We start from the raw sequence: 19,096 nt of genomic DNA, 5'->3' as shown, positions 1-19,096 counted from the left end.
GTGCATTACTTTACACTTATCCACATTAAATTTCATTTGCCATTTTGTTGCCCAATCACTCAGTTCGGTGAGATCTTTTTGGAGTCCCTCACAGTCTGCTTCTGTCTTGACTATCCTAAACAGTTTGGTATCATCCGCAAACTTTACTACCTCACTGCTTACCCCTTTCTCCAGATCATTTATGAATAAGTTGAAAAGGATTGGTCCCAGGACTGACCCTTGGGGTACACCACTAGTTACCCCTCTCCAATCTGAAAATTTACCATTTATTCCTACCCTTTGTTTCCTGTCTTTTAACCAGTTCTCAATCCAAGAAAGGACCTTCCCTCTTATCCCATAGCCACATAATTTACGCAAGAGCCTTTGGTGAGGGACCTTGTCAAAGGCTTTCTGAAAAAATATAAGTATACTATAGCTACTGGATCCCCCTTGTCCGCATGTTTGTTAACCCCTTCAAAGAACTCTAACAGATTAGTAAGACAGGATTTCCCTTTACAGAAACCATGTTAACTTTTGTCCAACAAATTATGTTCTTCTACATGCTTCACAATTTTATTCTTTTCTATTGTTTCGACTAATTTGCCCGATACTGAAGTTAGACTTACCGGTCTGTAATTGCCAGGATCACCTCTAGAGCCCTTTTTAAATATTGGTGTCACATTGGCTACCTTCCAGTCATTAGGTACGGAAGCCGATTTAAAGGCTAGGTTACAAACCACAGATAATAGCTCAGCAGTTTCCCATTTGAGTTCTTTTAGAACCCTTGGATGAATGCCATCTGGTCCCAGAGATTTGTTAACATTAAGTTTTTCTATTTGTTCCAAAACCTCCTCTAATGACACTTCAATCCGGGACAGTTCCTCAGATTCATCACCCACAAAGGACGGTACAGATTCAGGAATCTCCCCAACGTCCTCAGCCGTGAAGACTGAAGCAAAGAAATCATTTAGTTTTTCTGCAATGGCTTTATCGTCCTTGATTGCTCCTTTTATAGCTCAATCATCTAGGGGACCCACAGGTTTTTTAGCAGGCTTCCTGCTTCTAATGTACTTAAAAAACATTTTGTTATTTCTTTTTGAGTTTTTGGCTAGCTGTTCCTCAAAATCTTTTCTTGTTTTTCTTATTACATTTTTACACTTGATTTGACAGTGTTTATGTTCTTTTCTATTTATCTCACTAGGATTGGACTTCCACTTCTTAAAAGATACCTTTTTGTCCCTCACTGCTTCTTTTACATGGTGGTTAAGCTACGGTGACTCTTTTTTAGGTCTCTTGCTATGTTTTTTAATTTGGGGTATACATTTAAGTTGGGCCTCTGTTATGGTATCTTTAAAAAGTTTCCATGCAGCTTTCAGGGATTTGGCTCTAGTCACTGTGCCTTTTAATTTCTGTTTAACTAACCTCCTCATTTTTGTGTAATTCCCCTTTTTGAAATTAAATGCCAGGGTGCTGGACTGCTGAGGTGTTCTTCCCACCACAGGAATGTTGAATGTTATTATATTATGGTCACTATTCCCAAGCGGTCCTGTAACGGTTATATCCTGGACCTGATCCTGCGCTCCACTCAGGACTAAATCGAGAATTGCCTCTCCCCTTGTGGGTTCTTGCACCAGCTGCTCCAAGAAGCAGTCATTTAAGCCATTGAGAAATTATATCCCTGAGGTGACATGTATCCAGTCAATATGGGGGTAATTAAAATCCCCCATTATTACAGAGTTCTTTATTTTGGTAGCCTCTCTAATGTCCCTTAGCATTTCAATGTCAGTATCGCTGTCCTGGTCAGGTGGTCGGTAATATATCCCTACTTCTAATTTCTTATTATTGGAGCATGGAATTACTATCCATAGCGATTCTATTGAACATGTTGATTCACTTAATATTTTTATTTAGTTTGATTCTACATTATCTTTCACATACAGTGCCACTCCGCCACCCAGCCGGCCTGCTCTATCCTTTCTATATATTTTATATCCCGGTATGATTGTGTCCCACAGATTTTCCTCATTCCACCAGGTTTCAGTGATGCCTATTATGTCAGTCTCCTCATTGAAGATGAGGTACTCTAGTTCACTCATCTTATTAGTCAGACTCCTAGCATTTGCGTACAAGCACTTTAAAAATTTGCCACTGCTTATTTGTCTGCCCGTCCCTGATGCATTGGATTCCTTTGTATGCGGTTGTTTGTCTGCTCTGGCCCATGGTTTGCCCTCCCCCGTCCTCTCTTTCTGACTACAGCTTAGAGAATCCCTATCAATGGATTCTCCTCTAAGAGAAGCCTCCCTCCGATTTACGTGCATCTCCGCACCAATCGGCTTTCCCCCATCTCTTAGTTTAAAAACTGCTCTACGGCCTTTTTAATGTTTAGTGCCAGCAGTCTGGTTCCACCTTGGTTTAGGTGGAGCCCATCCTTCCTGTATAGGCTCCCCCTTTCCCAAAAGTGTCCCCAGTTCCTAATAAATCTAAACCCCTCTTCCCTACACCATCGTCTCATCCAAGCATTGAGACTCTGAAGCTCTGCCTGCCTACCTGGCCCTGTGCGTGGAACTGGAAGCAATTCCGAGAATGCCACCATAGAGGTCCTGGATTTCAGTCTCTTTCCTAGCAGCCTAAATTTGGCCTCCAGGACATCTCTCCTACCCTTCCCTGTGTCATTGGTACCTACATGTACCACGACCACCGGCTCTTCCCCAGCACTACACATAAGTCTGTCTAGATGCCTCGAGAGATCCGCAACCTTCGCACCAGGCAGGCAAGTGACCATACGGTTCTCCCGGTCATCACAAACCCAACTATCTATGTTTCTAACGATCGAATCACCCACTACTAACACCTGCCTCTTCCTAACTGGCATTCCCTCCCCCTCAGAGGTATCCTCAGTGTGAGAGGATACCGCAAAATCCTCTGGGAGGAGGGTCCCAACTACGGGATGGTTTCCCTCTGCTCCCATTGAATGCTCTGTTTCCTTGAGACTTTCATCCTCCTTAACAGCACTGGGGCTCTCAGACTGGAGGTGGGACAGTACTACAGTGTCCCGGAAAGTCTCATCAACATAGCTCTCTACCTCCCTTAGCTCCTCCTGTTCAGCCACTCTGGCCTCCAAAGCCCGAACTCGGTCTCTGAGGGTCAGAAGCTCCATGCAACAGGTACACACATACGCCACCCGCCCACAAGGCAGGTAATCATACATGTTACACTCGACACAATAAACAGGATAGCCCCCACTCTGCTGCTGGGCTTCTGTCTCCATTTTTCTAATGAATAAGTTTAAGTATAAACTGGGATTCTTTTTAAATCTCTGGAATATAGAATAATCTAAGCGTTATGTTTTAAAGAAGGTCAGAAGTCACTAGTGCCCTCTAAACTCCCTCTCCAAACTCTCCTGTTAGCTGTTCCTGGTCGCGCTCTCTCTGGTCGCTGAGTCACAGGCGTCTATAGCTCTGTAGCCCCTCCCCCTGACTGAGGCTCAGCCAATTAACAGAGACTTCTAGATTTCAAACCTTTTAGAAGCTCCTTCAAACAAACAAAGCAAACAAACAAACCAAACAGACAAACACAAGCTCAGCACACTGCAAATAACTCCCCCACACACAAACACACACTCCAGACAGCCACTTACCACAAGGGTCCCGTTTTTACTCCTCTTTTACCTGGAGAACTCCCTCTCCAAACTCTCCTGTTAGCTGTTCCTAGTCTTGCTTCCCATGGGAACTTACCTACCAGCTCTCTGAGCTAATCAAAATCTGCCTTCCTGAAATCCATTGTCTCTATTTTGCTGTTCTCCCTTCTACCATTCCTTAGAATCATGAACTCTACGATTTCATGATCACTTTTATCCAGTCTGCCTTTCACTTTCAAATTCTCAACCAGCTCCTCCTTATTTGTTAAAATCAAATCTAGAACAGCTTCCCCTCTAGTAGCTTTTTCAACCGTCTGAAATAAAAAGCTGTGTTCAATGTAATCCAGAAACTTATTGGATAGTCTGTGCCCTGCTGTGTTAGTTTCCCAATGTATGTCTGGATAGTTGAAGTCCCCCATCACTCCCAAATCCTGCACTTTGAACAATTTTGTTAGTTATTTAAAAAAAGCCTCATCCACTTCTTCCACTTGGTAGGTGGTCTGTAGTAGACCCCTAGCATGACATCACTCTTGTTTTTCAGCCATTTTAAACTAACTGAGGGTATGTCTACACTACAAAGTTAGTTCGAACTAACGGACGTTAGTTCGAACTAACTTTAATAGGTGCTACACTAGCGCTCCGCTAGTTCGAATTTAAATCGAACTAGCGGAGCGCTTAGTTCGAACTAGGAAAACCTCATTTTACGAGGACTAACGCCTAGTTCGAACTAGCTAGTTCGAACTAAGGGCTGTGTAGCCCTTTAGTTCGAACTAGTGGGAGGCTAGCCCTCCCCAGGTTTCCCTGGTGGCCACTCTGGCCAACACCAGGGAAACTCTATGCCCCCCTCCCGGCCCCGGACCCCTTAAAGGGGCACGGGCTGGCTACAGTGCCCGTGCCAGGTGCAAGCCTGCCAGCACCCAGCTAGCAGACCCTGCACCTGGCACGGCACAGAGCCACCCACCCGATGCCCCCCAGCCCACCCCCTCTTGCCGGGACCAGGCTGGCGGCTCCCGGGAGTTTGCCCTGGACCGCAAGAGGCGGGCACCTTCCTGGGCTAGTGCGGACATCGTGGACCTCGTCCACGATCTCCGCACTAGGCACAGGAAAGTGGCCGTCTAGGGCAGGAGAGCTGCCAGCCTGGCCACCCAGGACCAGGTGTGCATGAAAATCAGGGGGGTCCACTGAGACCCCCGACACTGAGCCCTGAGCTTACAATGGCCGTCCTGGGTCAGACCAAAGGTCCATCTAGCCCAGTAGCCTGTCTGCCAACAGCAGCCAACCCTAGGGACCCTGGAGGGGATGGACCGAAGACAATGACCAAGCCATTTGTCTCGTGCCATCCCTCTCCAGCCTTCCACAAACTTTGGGCAGGGACACCACTCCTACCCTCTGGCTAATAGCACTCCATGGACCCAACCTCCATCACTTTATCTCACTTCCCTTTAAACTCTGTTCTAGTTGTAGCCTTCACAGCCTCCTGCAGCAAGGAGTTCCACAGGTTAACTATTTGCTTTGGGAAGAACAACAACTTTCTCTTACTAGTTTCAAGCCTGCTACCCATTCCTTTCCTTTGGTGTCCTCTAGTCCTTCTTTATGGGAACTCAGGAAGAACTTTTCTGAATGCACCCTCTCCACCCAACCCCTGCTTTTAGAGACCTCTATCCTGTCCCCCTCCGTCTCCTCTTTTCTAAGTTGAACAGTCCCAGTCTCTGTAGCCTCTCTTCATCTGGGACCTGTTCCCAACCCCTGATCATGTTAGTTGCCCTCCCCTCTCCCAGCCTTTCTCTTCCCCTCTCCCACCTCCTTTTCCCAGTCTCCCCCAGTTTTTTTTCAATAAAGACAGAGTCAATGTTGGAAGAAACGTTATCTTTATTTTGTACATCAATAAGAAGGGGGGCTAAGGAAGGGTAAGTGGAAGGAGGTGAGGGGGAATGGGGTACGAGCCCCCGATGGGGAGGACTGGGCTGGCTCTGCGGGCTTCTGGGGCTGGAAGCTCTCCTGCAGCCCCCCAATTACTCCCTCTCCCCAGATGGCAGCCTGCGGCAAGTGCAGCTGGGCTGATGGCCGAGTGGTGTGATGTGCCCAGTGTGGGCACTCAGGGCACTCCAAGCCAGAACTTCTTTGCAAGCGGGGCACCCCTTAGAACTGTGTGTCCGGGGTGGGGGTCGGGACCCTTTAAGCGCAGCCCTCGGCTAGCCTGAGACAGCATCTCCATGCTCTAAGTCCTCCTTTTATGCCCTGCCGGCACTGCTTCCGGCCATCCTTAAGCCCTGTTCAGAGTCCACTCAATGTGGACTTGCTAGTTCGAACTAGCAAAACGCTAGTTCGAACTAGTTTTTAGTTCTAGACGCGTTAGTTCGAACTAGCTTAGTTCGAATTAACTAATTCGAACTAAGTTAGTTCGAACTAGCGCTGTAGTGTAGACATACCCTGAGAGACTCTCAACACGTCTGTCTCCTACGGCCTTCTCCACCTCAGTCCAAGTGTATACATATTTAATATATAAGGCAACACCTGCTCCCTTTCTTCCCTGCCTATCCTTCTTGATTAAGGTGTACCAATATTCTATACCAATATTCAGGGCTCGACAAACTGGCAAAATCCACTTGCCAGCCCCGCACCACGCATGCGCGCACTGCCGGTGAACGGGGCAACCAGCTGAAATCTACTCATCACGGGCGAGTAGATAAACAGATTTGTCAATCCCTGCCAGTATTCCAGTCGTGTGCATTATCCCACCAAGTCTCTGTGATACCAACGATGTCATAATTGTGCTTGTTTATGTTCATGACCTTTTCAGTGGTGGTTTCTTGTCTAATTAAACAAAGAAAAAAAATTAACACAGAGTGAGTCATATGAGCATCCACTGAGCCTTGCCTATCCACCTAAAGTCTCAACTAAAGAGACCACTTTTGAGCCTGTGAAGCTAGCTTAGTCTCCACACCCATTCACTTTTTAATGGTTTTCTGTTTAGTCTGCCAATAAGGGTGCCAGTGATTCTGATGGGTTTCATGTTCACTGAGATCTGGACAGAGATCCTCTCTGCATTTCATGTGTTCCCTGCCATCTAAGCAGATAATGACTGGGCCTAAATTAGAACTGTTGACCAAAAGGTAAAGGTTCTGTACCTCGTGCCAATCAGTGAACTGTCCAGTTCCTTGAAATGTCTAGCCCTTGATATTTTGCCTTACAGCACTTGAGCCACAGTGGCTCTTGCAATACACAGTCCACAGGATGAATAAGACAACACTGAACCAGAGTTTACCAGTGTAAATAGATTGGAATTCAGGACATATCTGCCCAGCAGTTTTGTGCCTACAACAAACTGCAAGGGCAAATAATTGCTGATGAAAACTGAACTCCCTCTTTGTGTCTGAGCCCCAGCAGGAAATCAGCCCCTTAAAAGTACAGAGATATTTTTAAGTGTACACAGTGGCATTAAGTTGCTTTACCAAATTTCTATCATATTTGAGCATCTTGATTTAAAACTGAACTCCATCTTAAATGGTGTTTGGGTTTGAGTTCCACGTAAGAGAAACTATGGGAAAAGGTGCTGAGAGAGAGAGGAAAGGAGGAAAACTCTGACAATATAATTGTAGAATCTATACTGTATACAGATTCTCTGCTTGCATCAGGCTAGCATTGATTTTGCTGTTGTTTTTTAATTGAAACAATCTTGCGACAGAAAAAAGGGTAGTCAAATATAGGAAAGCAGAACCCCCCCCCCCCCCCCCACTGCAGTCTAGAAGCTGAAAAAATTTTATATTCTCTTGCTGGCTAGAGGATTATTTTCAGATAGAGAGAGTCTTAGTTTTACCACAATTTTGTTCGTGACTGTAAAGTAAGACTTCAGAATTTCTTTAAATAGCAGAGGGTCATGTGGGTAGTTGCTGCTAGATGTGTGGGTTTGAAGATTTGCACAGTGTGTGGGTATTTGCCTCTCTACATTTTTGGAAACTGAATCAATATTTTGTTAAGTTTCATAGCAGAAGTAGACTTAAGAGATCAGCATTTTTCCTTCACATTAAGATCCCTCAGTTTATACTAGATTTGAGTTAGGCCTCACCCATGACTGACGTACAAAAACCTTTCAGATTTGATTATACAAGAAACTGGGCTAATAAGGGAAACATTGTAATTTGTAGGAAATTAGGGTTTGGACTTTGAGAGGATGGGTTCCAGATTTTGTAGAATGCAAATGTAAGCTTCTTTGACTGATTTTAGTGAGAGGTGAGGGTCATCATGGAGGCAGCTGAAGACTTTGTAAAAGCTTTAAAATCTTAAGAAGTGGTTGTCAATGGAGAATTACCATCAAGTAGAGGTGTTTTTGTTGGTGTCCACAGGGATCAAGGCCTGATGGTATTGAAAATGTTCATCAGTGATCATAGACTCATAGAAATGGAGGGCTGGAAGGAACCTCAAAAGGTCATCTGGTCCAGCTAGTGCCCTGAGGCCCATCACACCCTTCAATATTTTTTACTCAACACTAAACAACCTGAAAGGGGGAGAGAGGGTTCCAAAGAGGTTGGAGAAAGGCTGTTCTCAGTAGTGACAGATGAGGCAATGGTCTGAAGTTGCAGTGGGGGGAGGTCTAGATTTGATATTAGGAAAAACTGTTTCACTAGGAGGGTGGTGAGGCACAGGAATGGGTTACCTAGGGAGGTGGTGGAATCTCCATCCCAAGAGGTTTTTAAGTCCTGGTTTGACAAAGCCCTGGCTTTGGGATGATTTAGTTGTGATTTGGTCCTGCTTTGAGCAGGGGGTTGGATTCAATGACCTCCTACGGTCTCTTCCAACCCTATAATTCTATAAACATGCTCCATTTTTTAACTTTCCCTGACAGGTCAGGTTTTCTAATCCTTTTATAATTTTTGTTACTCTCCTCTGGACACTTTCCAGTTTGTCCACATCTTTCCCAAAGTATGATAACCAGAACTAGACATGCTTTTTCAGCTCTGGCCTCATTAGTGCCTAATAGAACAGGACAGTTACCTCCAGATCTGACATAGCATACACCTGTTAATGCAGGCCAAAATGATATTAGTCTTTTTTTTGCAACTGCCTCACATTGCTAAGTCATATGCAATTTGTGATTCACTATACCCCAGATCCCATTTTGTAATTGTGCATTTCATTTTTTTCTCCCTAAGGGTGGTGGTACATTCCACTTGTTTTTAATTATTATTATATGAATTATTATGCACTGCTCCTGTCCCCAGATGGGGATCAGACAGGAGTAAGGGAGGCTGGCGTTCAGCACCCCCACTATTAAAAGTATTCCAGCACCACTGCCATTGGGCCCACTTTGGTCCACTATGAGACTGCATGCAGATGTAGAGATCTCTGTGTGTGGATCAGTCTGCAGGACTGGGACCTAAATAAGAACTTAAGTGACTACTGTAGGTTTGAGGAAAAGAAAAGAAATGCCTTAGGTTAGCCCAAAAATGTATTTTAGAAAATAATAAATGTACTTGCCCTTGAATAGCAGTTGGACCTTGCTGCAGATGATTTTTTTTTTGTTTCTTTGCTTATGGCAAGAAGTTGAAGCAATAGTTTGTAATGTTCCCACAGAATATCTAGGAATCATCTTCTATGTTTCTTACCAGTAGATGTCATTGTGATCAATAGAAACTGTTATCAAGAGATTCATTAAGACATTGAAGTAGAGTATTGGAGAACAAGGTCATCACAAGTGCCTTAATTAGATGCCCATCCTAATCTTTGCACAGTAAGGTCACTGTAGTTGAAAAGCATGCACGAAGAGGGGAGAGTGTCTGTGCTTGTGTAAATTCAGACTCCCTTTGTTACCATGAGCTCAACTCTACAAGATTCAGAAAAGAAAAGTATAACTCATAGATTTTTAAACCTCTAAAATTGACCCAGTTTTTCTCCATATCAAAACCTCATGAAACCTTTAAAGTCCAATATTTCTGAATTTTCTAGAGCTGCAAGCAAATGCAGTGAGTCTCACTAGAAAGCTAGAGTTGACTGAGGACTCCATTTTCCACTGGTATAAGCCTCCTATTTGGACTGGTAGAGATGGCTCAGTGGTTTGCACTGCTGGTTTGTAAAGTTACCAGAGACCATTAGCAAAATTATAGATCATACCTATCTGACCAGAGACACAAGATAGAAATACACACTTCATGTATGTACAGTTCGGGGTCATTTAAGACAGGTGTCAATAAAAACAAATCCCGTATGAAAAGTGTGTCAGATGCATTCAACAATAAAATAGCTAGTCTAGTGGCAAATGGAGATTATCCTGCTGTGGTATAACAAACTGAGAGTTTTAAGCAATGCATAATGTCCTGCAGTGATATTGGATCTTTGTAGACATGCCCTGCACTTGTTATTAAACTAAAAAATACACAGCAGTAAAAATCTTATAGGAGGCTATCACCACGTAGGTATGCAATGGGTGCACCAACAAATATTCATGAACATTGATTGCATCCCCAAAATCTGCATATCTGTGTCAAAACTGGGTAATTGTGGGCCAAACTGCTAATTTCACTGGATTAAATATATTAATCTCCTGCTTGCCTGTAAAAAATGGAAGTGTCAAATGCACTTTTTCAAGTATTCCCGTTGCACCCACCTATTGTGAATTAATTCTTTCCATCCAGCTTCTACCACCAAATGCGATTTATATTTGGAAATTATCATATAGTTATAAGCAGGTCTGGATAAAGGTTCTTCTTCTGTACCATTAGTGAAGATGATAATTTATGGTGGGAAGCAATAGGCAATTAACTCAAGCCTCTTACATTGCTGAGTGTTAATGTACTGTGCTGTAAGTTAAAATGTTTCATTTAACTTTTCTTTTAATGAGGTTGAGGTCTGTTTCTTTATGATCTAATAAGTCCTTTACACATAAGGACTCAAGTGGGTTTTTTTTTCATTTAAATATCAAACTAGCATTTAAAGCTACTGTTTAATCATAGAGCAGGAAGAACAAAACAGCACAGAGGATTGATTAGCCTTCCACAGATTTCTCTTTGCCAGTCTTGCAGATACCTTTCATGTGTTAGTTTTCCACTTTGTAACTAGGCCTAGCCACCATAGGAATCCAAGAAAGGATTCGGCAAAGTGTGTTGATGGTGCTGTTTCACTCCAATTATAAAGCTATCCTCTGAAACTTGCTATTTGTAGTGCCGTAGGTAATAAAGCTTTACATAAAAAGGATATTGTTAAATATGCTATACAAATTCATGCCATTCTGTAGCAGCATCTGCACTGTGGCTATGAACAGCGCAATGGGACTTAGACTTGCCTAAAAACTACACCTCACTCAAAGTAAATGAGAAGGTAGGTAAGAAGTCCCCACAAATCAGGCCCAGCCAAAGAGTTTGTGGGGCCCAAGGTGGCACGCTGTGGTTGGCTGCACCACTCGACTAGGCGGCTCCCAGCCAGGGCAGCAAGCAAGCGGCCGGGCGAGCAGGTGCTGGAGAGCACAAGGCCCTAAAGGCCCATGACCCAAGACAGCCAACTTGTTCGCCTTGCACTAAGGTTGGGCCTGACTCAGATAAAAGCAGAACTTACAAACTCAAGAGGGTGAGCCAGTGTGATGTTCTCGTTTTTTCCACACACCCCAGCCCATGAAATATAAAACTTTTTAATTTATTTAATATTTTAGAAAACAAGGCATTTAGAAACTTTGGTCAGATCCCATGAGATTCTGAGCATAAACTCACAAGCGCTATGTGGGAAGAGCCAGAGGGTGTAAAATAACCTGCTGAACTGCGGTGACTAGTCTTTTTAGGATCTTAATTAGCAATGCAAGTGTACACTCTGACATCCACACACACTCACTCACTCACTCAGACACCTAGGAGCCATCATTCACCTGCACTGGAAAAAAGTCACACTATCCATCATATTGAATTTGGTGAAAACATGCTAAAAAGAACCATTCCGCATCTGAGTGATTTATAGCTATTGTGTGTATGTTATGGGTCAGTTGTAGGAGCTATAAAGATCCCCATTGGAAACCCTTTTAGTCTAACAAAGATAGTAGCTCTATGAGGATATGAGACTAAAAAGACTACTACTGTTTATATTAGAGTCAGGCCTACAGTTGCATTCAGGGACCGGGACCCTGATGTGCCAGATTCAGTATAAACAAGTACTAAAACGATAGTCCTAAAGAGCATAACGTTTCAAATGCCCAGGTCGGGTGTCTAAATAGCTCTGTTACCAGTTATCTACTATAAACTACCACTGAAGTAATGATCTTGTGTGACATAGTGTAACATATGGGAGCAGTTTGGAAGGGTTATTATTTGTTATTAACTATGTTATTTATGGAAATCCCTAAGGGCCAGCCAAGAACTTTGTGTTAGGCGCTGTACACCTAACAGAATAGCACACAGTCTCTGCCCTGAAGAGCTTACAGTCTAGATCACTTGGAATTGAATATAATCATCCTGAATATCTTTTAAGATCTCTCACCTCTCTAACCTCTATATGCTTGCAATTCTTTCATGTACAACATACTGTGTGTGAAATCCCCTTGACCTTATTGAGGCCAGGATTTCAGTTAAACTCCCATTGACTTCAGTGGAACTGGGATTTCAGACTGAATCTGCCAGGACTGCGCATATGATGTAGATCACAATAGGAAAGGATATGCTAATAACCTCTGTTACCAGAAGCTCTAACTCCAGGCTGAAAGGGCAATTATGTCTTTGAATATTCTAATGGTCTGAGCAGAGGGCTCAGAGCCAGGAATGCTTGCATTCTAATCAGGTGAGCTGACAGACTCACCAGGCCCCTGGGCAAGGTGGGGGAGGAGGGCACAGCTACGCACTCCTGGAAGGGGTGAGGCCTCAGACAGAAGGAGAGGGGACAGGGCAGCTGCTCCACCAGACTGTGCCCCTCTCCCCCAGCTCCTGGGGCTCTGCAGCGTGGCACACAGGGCTCCAGCAGCGATTTAGAGGGTCCAGGGCTCCAGTCACTGCTGCAGAAGTGGTGGTGGCTAGGAAGCCCAGGCCCTGGGGCAACTGTTGCCTTTACCACCTGCCCTCTACGCTGATTCTAATCCTCGTACGCTGACACTAAATGCCTGGGCATGTCCAGACTAGGAAAACAGGTTAACAGCATGTTCGCGAACATTCATTCAGTAATGTGTTTTTTAAACACCAGTGTGCACAGGGTTTGACAACTTTGAAAATATGTTAAAGCTAGAAGTTATCAACCTAGACTTGCTATGTCGGGGTCAGGTGGGAAGAGAGCCAGGTAGTGATTCAAAGAGCCGTAACTTATCGTCCTGTTTCTCTGCTGCACTGGGCAGCTCTTGGCTCATTTCCTTCTAGGTTTGTTGAGAACTTGAGACCCTTGGATGAAGTAGGCTACCTGAATGCAGTGTTTTCAGGCAAAGTGCTCTCTCAGGTTCACTCTTTTGTAGGCATTGACAGAAGAGCACAGTTTTTCATCTGTCTCTGTGGAGTAGATGATCCTAAGATCTCTAGTCCTGATTTCTGAACTCGCCTTCCCCATCCATAAGCTGCTTAATGAAGTGCTGAATAGAATAGGCTTAGTTTATATCGGGCTTAGGAGCTTGCTGTCCAAACAAGCTCTCTCTGTGGTAGCTCAGAGACTGCAGGCGCACAACACAAGGCTAGCTTCATTACCTACTCAGCTGCCAGACAGGCCTGTTTTTCTCATCACAGACACAGAACAGAAAACACAGCTGCTCATTGGGTGTGTCGGACAGAGAAGCAGAAGCAGTCTGAAGAACAGCACATTGGGTTGCTACCTTTGGGAATGCACGCAAGAGGACATTCTGATGGAGCACACAAGGGCTTTTCCCTACCCTGGATTTTATAACATCAGGTGGGGTAGAATGACAAGAATTGGCAGTAGTCCCTGGAAAAGAAGTACTGGCCCAAAGAAAGAAGGAGGTGGGGAAAACATACTGGACCATGCCAAACAACGGAACTTGAGTTTTATTAGAAAATAAGAACAGGCAAATGCAAGCATAAAAAATGGTGTAGGTGTATTTATATACACACACATTGCAGTAGCATATTAAGGTAAGCAATGTCAGGGCCCCGTTGCATTAGGCAGTATATAACTGTATAGAAAATGACAGTCTCTGACCCAAAGAGCTTGCACCTTCTAATCCAAGAGGCACTGTACGCATACATTAGGTTGGGGTGCTGGAACAGGGCCCCATCACTTTAAAAAGGTCTGGGGGAGAAGAGGCAAAAGGTCTGGGGGAGAAGAGGTGTGGAAGCAAGGCTTGGGGAGAGAAGAAGCAAAGAGCGGAGGGCAATGGGGGATCCAGCAGTGCGAGAGCCAGGCCATGATGTGGGCACTGGTATCTGTCCCCTCCCACACTTCTAGGAAATTTCATCTGCTCCTGCATTGGACAATATAGATTTGAGAAGTAGGTTTGTGAAACTGTTTCATGGGAATCTTGACAATCACAGTTCATGTTTATTGGTAATTATCTCGTTTTTTTTTAAAGCAAAAGTTTTACCTGCCTGGTGCTATAGAAATCAAAGCTGGAGCCTGTGATACATTAGCAGCAGGCATTGTGAGTCTGGTTTCCTGAACTGTTCAATAAACAGATTGATATTTACAGTAGTTACAATGACACGGATGCTTTAGAAGTGGCAGCAATCCCTGATTTACATCAGTGAGCTATATACATCCTCCAAAAACAACAAGTAGTCCTGTGGCACCTTAAAGACTAACAAAATTATATAGTATCATGAGCTTTCATGGGTAAAATCCACTTCCTCAGATGATGAAGTTGGGTTTGCCCATGAAAGCTCATGATACTATATATTTTATTAGTCTCTAAGATGCCACAGGACTACTAGTTGTTTTTAAAGTTACAGGATAACACAGCTACTCCCCCCCCCCCCCGAGACTTTTATATATTTTCTAGTTACTCTGAGCCATTCCTGAAGTGCTAAGCAGTACATCAGCTCAAAGCTAGACTGTGGGTTTGCACCAGTTAGTTTGAAAGCATATTGCCCTTCATTTTGCAAGTAACTTGAACGTCCCTAAGTGCATAAAACGGCTGGGTTGCTATGGGTATGTCACTTCAGAATGAAACTCTTCAATTTTTTGTTTTGAAGCAGTTTCATTTTGAACATTTTTTTGTAGTATCTATTCTAATATACAATTTTTAAAAGTCAGAATCCAGATAATGTTCTGATTAATGTGAAAGTAAAACATTATCAGAATTTTCCTTAATGGAGTATTTAAATTGTTGAGTTTCATTTCGATTTTACATAAAGCCAGATTTTTAAATCCTAAAATCCTCACTGAAAGGAAATTGTCATCCTCTGGCCAGCTCTCACTAGAACCTGGAACCAGAAACCTACTCATGAGATGTTCTGGACTTTGGGAATAAGTTTATTTTTTAATGAGTTGTCTGTGGACTCTACAGCTCATTTTTCTTTTCATGAACGATTTTCTTGTTTATTTAATAGGCAATGACATTGCTCCTACCCCATCACCAGTGAACCAAATCACATGTTATTGTGGAGATGTAAGTATGTGTAAATGTATCTCTTAAACAGAGCACTGAATACAGTTTGGCTATGGAGAGGATGAGTCTTACTATTAAAATTATTGACAGGGATTGAGAGAGGTCAGACAAAATGCCAGCAAGAAAGAAAAAAGTCTTCACTTAACCTATCATTCCTGTTCATGAGGTCAAGGGGCTTTGTGTGATCTACATTCCTGCAAAATCGGCATGTCTGGGCTAAGGGATTCCAAAAGCTGCTTTAATTTTCCAACTTAGAAACAGTTAACTTTTTTAGCCTTTCATCTGAAAAAGGGGGTTTTAAGGTGATAAAGTGCAGGTTACTAGCCATGAATAGCGCATGAATAGTGCATTGCTTCACTTGAGATAGGATATTGATTTCACAGCTGTCTTTCTTCTTTAGTTTTAGTTTCCTGGAAGTCTCACTGCATTTCGGATAACCACATCTTGCATAGCTGATCACATTATTAGTGGTATAAAATTTATAGGAGTTACATCTAAGATTAAATTGGCCCAATATGTTTATAATTAAAGATAATATCACAAATCCTAAATAAATAAATATTTCCCCCACTGCTTGAAAAAGACCTTTCCTCCCCAACATTCAGGATAACAGGCATTTTGTAGTTAAATTTCTTTGCAGTGCTTTGCTAATGCAAAAGTCAGCATTAATTTCATTTTATTATATTGTGAACATGTCTAATGTATTAGAAGGATGACGTGAAGTGTTCTCCTAGGCAGGGCTTTTCAAAGGTGTCTAAGGAGTGAGATGCCAAAATTCCAGTGAATTTCAATAAGATTTGAGTGCCTAATGCCCTTAGGCAAATCCCAGTCTCAGAAGCTAATCTTTTCCTTGCAGTATGTTAGTGAGTCCATAATTGGTTCTGGCAGTAATTGTGTGTAAGATGCATGTTTGTGTACATGCATATTTATGTTCATGCACACAAATCCTGTCTTGGGGTCTTTAAAATGAGTTATTAATTAATTGAATAAGGTTACATGGCAAAGGCACACAGGCAATGGACAGTCTCCGGATGCTTGCAAATTCCATCTTATACCTGTGAATTTGGCAAAGCTGTGGCAGTTCTTTCTCAGATTTTTTCTCAACAAAGAGTGTGTGTGACTTTTGAGTGGGAGGGAGGAGACTTTTGTTTTTATTGAAAACATCTGTGCACCCTAATTTAAGACATGTAGCTGTTCTGATTACACAGTTCACCTCTACTTAGCATGGGAACCATTTTAGGTACACAAACATCCATGGCAAGTGTTCATACCAGAGGCCGCATTTTTGCTCTATGCTTCCAAAGTATAACAGCATGGACTGAATAAAAAAAACCCCAAAAACCCAAGTGACACAGCAGAGAAGACACAAAAAGGATTTACAACCAATAGAAAAGCAATGTTCTACTTCAGAATGCAGGGAACTGTTCTTCCGAGAGGAAATAACAGACCCACGGAGGTCATTAGAGAGATTGAAAGGGTCCATTAAATGATATAATAGCTTTCACGTTTGATTGTAGCCAGGCATAGATTTCACCATTCCTATTTGAAATGTAAGTTCAGAAATATTGCTCCAAGTGTCTGGCAGTAACCCTCCTGTCAACAACCAAGATCAAACAAAGTAGCATTCTCTGTAATTTAGACTCTGCCAAGCCCACTTCACAAGCAGTGCATACCAGCAACTGCATACCAATAGAGAAGATTCCAAATTCCTCCTAATGAGTAAAGGAATCCTAGCAAAACCTCACAGCGATGCCTTTCACTTGCACTTCCAGTGCATGAGTCCTCTGACATCTGACGTTTGGAGCGTGTCATGCAAGCAAGCATATTTGGAATATCTCATTTGGAGTCTAGTATGTTCTGTGGGACGCCTGAACTTGGATTATGTTCAGAGCAGCATCCTGTCCAAGATACACAAAATTGTATACATACTATATAGTTCAGTAACCTTAGGCCAATGCTCTATAACCTCTTATGACCAAATGCAGACTCGGTGTAAACAAGTGCAACTCCTAAAGGCTTGTGCGGTTGTACCCTCTTCCCTTAGGTGCTTCAGTAGAATTACCCTGATGTACAAGAGCTGATGATGATAATAATAATAATTAATAATTAATTATACCTAACTCTTGCAGACTATCTTTTATCAGTGGCTCACAAAATAATTTAGTATTATTACACACAATATGAGTGACCGTTTGTCAAGGTCACCCAGCAGGCTCCTGGAAGAGCTAGGAATAGACCCCATATGCCCTCAAGTCCCAGTCCAGTGCTCTGACTGACAGGCCACACTTGGAATTTGACCCTTGGCCTATTTTAAGCCTGATATATCTTAAATTATCATCAAGGCAACAGGTGTGAATCCCCAAGCGACATGCCAGAGTATTTACTTCTGCAATTTCCCCTTCAGTTAGCTCCCAAACTTGACTTTTGGGCAGCACGGCTTCTACACAGTATGTGAAAACTAGGCAGCTTCTTATGCAGACATCACAGTTCAAAATGTCACATTTTCCAGCAGTCCCGTACCAGCTCGGTGCTGTTTTAAGTACACAGCAAAACAGTGGTACCTGCTGGGTAACTATTCACAGATACTGATTTTTGAATGGCTTCCACTTAAGTTCCCTCTGCTGCATGGCTGTGCAGCAGCCTGTTAAACACTGCCCAGGTGCTCAGGGCTGCAGTGGGAACATATGTCTCTCCTCTAGCCCTGGAGCTTCTCCCTGCCAGCCCCAGCCCAGACCTGGACCTGCCACAGCCGGGGGTGTGGTGCCCAGCCCCAACTCAGACCAGCCACAGCTGAGAAAGAGGCCCCCAGCCCTGGAGCTACCATGGTGGGGAGAGGTGCCTCTCCCATCCAGCCCCAGTTCTGCTATGATGAGAGAGAGTTGGGGGAAGTCCCCTCTCCCTGCGGTAGCCCCGGGGCTGCCTATACCACAAACTCGTCATCTCCAGCCCCACCCCAGAGTTCACACCCCCAGCAGGAGCTCCCAGCCCTGAGCCTCTCTTCCCCAGCCACATCCCAGCACCCATACTCCCAGCAGGAGCCCTCACATCCCAAACCTCCAACCCCTCTGCCCCAGCCCTGAGCCCCCTCCTACACTCTGAACCCCTCAGCCCCACCCCCAGCACATGAATTTTGTTGTGTGCACCAATAGGGAGGGAATTTTGACTACCACTGTGCAACTTTCTTCACATTGCGTTTCTGGTTTGACCAAGTGAAGGTGCACACTCCCAGAGTAAATTTTTAGATACAAAAAGGGGAGGGGGGAGGAATCTCCCTGTGGGACTAATTTCACACATCTCCTGCTGGGGATACCCCTGCATGAAGGAGCCCCAAGCAGATGGAGTTGGCATCGCTTTAAGGGGCATGGCAGAGTGCAGAGGGACTCAGAGAGGACAGGAAGGAAGCAGCCATTAATAATTGGCACCAATTAGAGTAGCCCCCAGGTCTGTGCAGATGAACCCATTCTCCAATGCAGAGCCCCACTGACTTCTGAGGGGCTCTGTGAAGGAGCAGGAGTCTGTCTACATGGTGCTTTTCGTAGCACCAGGTCTTAGTGAACAGGTTTTGTGGGGTTGTTCTGTGCACAGAGAGAATTGTGGGTCAAGGCATGGAGGTGGGAATGAGAGAAGAAAACAAAGGGTGCATGATGGATACTGTCATTGGCACAGTGAGGAGGTTCAGGGCAGCCTACCAATTGTGAACTGGGCTGGTGGTCTCAGTGGGATGTACGACACCATGCCACTACCACTGGAACTGGCACCACGTTGCTGCTGCCTGGTGGGCAGCCTCAACAGAAAGGCCACAGACCAAATGGCCATGGCAACTGTCCAGCTTTCTCACCCTTGGCTGTGATCCCTACAAGTCTGATGCACATTGGTGGGCATGCGTTGAGAAGCTTTCTTTACTACTGTCCATGCTGTACCCCTGCCTAGACCATGTAAAGAGAGGGTGTCAGTCTGGAAAACTCTTAATC

The 19,096-nt window shown here is 44.0% G+C and overlaps 1 protein-coding gene across 6 annotated transcripts in view; it reads left to right on the top strand.

Annotated features, from left to right (window-relative positions):
- The window catches only part of LHPP (phospholysine phosphohistidine inorganic pyrophosphate phosphatase), a 222,017-nt gene that overhangs the window by 132,148 nt on the left and 70,773 nt on the right, over positions 1-19,096 (top strand). For 2 of the 6 annotated variants that reach the window (XR_012905669.1, XR_012905670.1), the window contains exon 7: positions 15,067-15,125. The exons of the other annotated variants lie outside the window; for them this stretch is intronic. The gene's annotated coding sequence lies outside the window, so the exon portion shown is untranslated. The remainder of the gene's footprint in view (positions 1-15,066; positions 15,126-19,096) is intronic. 6 annotated transcript variants of the gene reach the window in all.

This window comes from Pelodiscus sinensis, chromosome 8 (assembly GCF_049634645.1).
Source record: "Pelodiscus sinensis isolate JC-2024 chromosome 8, ASM4963464v1, whole genome shotgun sequence".
Lineage (NCBI taxonomy): Eukaryota > Metazoa > Chordata > Testudines > Trionychidae > Pelodiscus > Pelodiscus sinensis.
This window is presented reverse-complemented; position numbering and strand designations above follow the sequence as displayed.